This window comes from Diadema antillarum, unplaced genomic scaffold (genome assembly GCF_040938485.1).
Source record: "Diadema antillarum isolate AM-2024a unplaced genomic scaffold, OU_Dant_1.0 scf00000177, whole genome shotgun sequence".
Classification (NCBI taxonomy): domain Eukaryota; kingdom Metazoa; phylum Echinodermata; class Echinoidea; order Diadematoida; family Diadematidae; genus Diadema; species Diadema antillarum.
In genome coordinates, this window is record NW_027271066.1 from 200,398 (window position 1) to 202,066 (window position 1,669).

Genomic DNA, 1,669 nt, shown 5'->3' on the forward strand with positions numbered 1-1,669 from the left:
ACGATCCATCATGGAACATGTGAATTTTCTAAAAATGTCGCGTATCAAAAAGAGGATCGTATCCTTCCCCCTCTCTCTGTCAAGTGAAAGTACAGCGATGACATCGCATGCGATCTTGTGAGAGCCTGGCAACGGCCACGCTCCCTTCTTCCCATCACCATGGTAACCTGACAAGGATGTAAACTGAGCGAAGCCACTTGCAGCAGAGTCACCAAGTATTCGTAGCTTGGTTATCTCATTGCGAACTGGGATTGTAAACACACGGTAGTTGATTTTTGTTTCGTTTTTCGTTCCGCTACATCTCATCATTCAATGAACACCATCACTGAGACGTTTATCTCTCTCAAACAAAATGTAATTCAACCGGATAAACGATAACATTAGTATAAGTATCAACAAGGATAGTGTGTCGAAGTCGACTAAACACAGTCAATGACATAATAGGATTACATTGACATCAATGAGACAAAGTGCTGGAGGGCCAAATTCAAGACAAAACTTGATCTGAAACTTGATGCTTGAATCAATAGAATATCATCATTCATGAAACTGAAAACTGCCAACACATTGAATCTTTTTATGACTCAATATAAGCAGCTTTTTCTTAATCTGTACTGATTGTTTATTATATATGAATGAATGACGAAAACTGTGCAATTCCCATACAAACCTTTGACAAATACCCTGCATGTTTGTTTTGTTTTGTATTGTATTGTATTGTAATATATTGTATTCGTTCAGTCGTTGTTTTGATTCCTGTTTCCTAATAATAATACATTGTTGATTTTGTAACGGTCTCTAATCTAAAGTTCTATTTTGATATATGTTTCATTCAAAACTGTGATTTTATTATTGTAAAGGGAATCTCCATTTCCAAGCCCTGGGCTTTTGCGTGATTTCCTCCTTTGACTCACACATTTATGTAAATATTTTATATGTGATTTTATGAAATGAATAAATTGAATTGAATCTCATTTTTTCCTATTCAAACGCTGACGCAGCAACACGCAGTCACAAGCGAAAAGCAATTATAGACACGACAGACCGAACGAGCGCGTGGAACAGCCGAACACAATCAGCTCTTGATGAAGCAAGTTGAATGAATGGGGGACGGGGGGTGGGGTTACAGTGAATAATATGTAAAGCGATTTGGTTACTACTGAAACATAATGGCTGTTCTAATTTCTTTCTACTTTATGTGCATGCTATCCGAGACAGAGATTCAATCATTAATATGTGCGCGGATGAGCGAACAATTAATCAACATCCGACAAACTCTGGATGTTGCCTTTGGCATGTGTGCTCGAGATCGAATCGTCACGTGGTTGTTTTGTTTTGTTTTTCAGCAGCAGCAGCAGCAGCGTAACATGACTTGCTGGATTGGGGGAAAATGAGCTGGGATAGACAAGAGATAACCATTAATTCGTTTGGACGAGAACCAAAACCATTTTTACAGGCGAGCAGACATATTCAACACATGTGTTTACCTCAGATGAAAATTATACAACATTCATACGGCAGGGACAATGCTCGGCGTGGTGATGTACGCAGCAGGAAAAGTAGAACGAATAATCCTAAATATGTTTCCTACCCTTTAACGCAAGAAAAATTAAAAGGTATTATAGGCTTTTAAGGTCCCAAAGCTCATCTTTCTCTTTTTAATTCCATT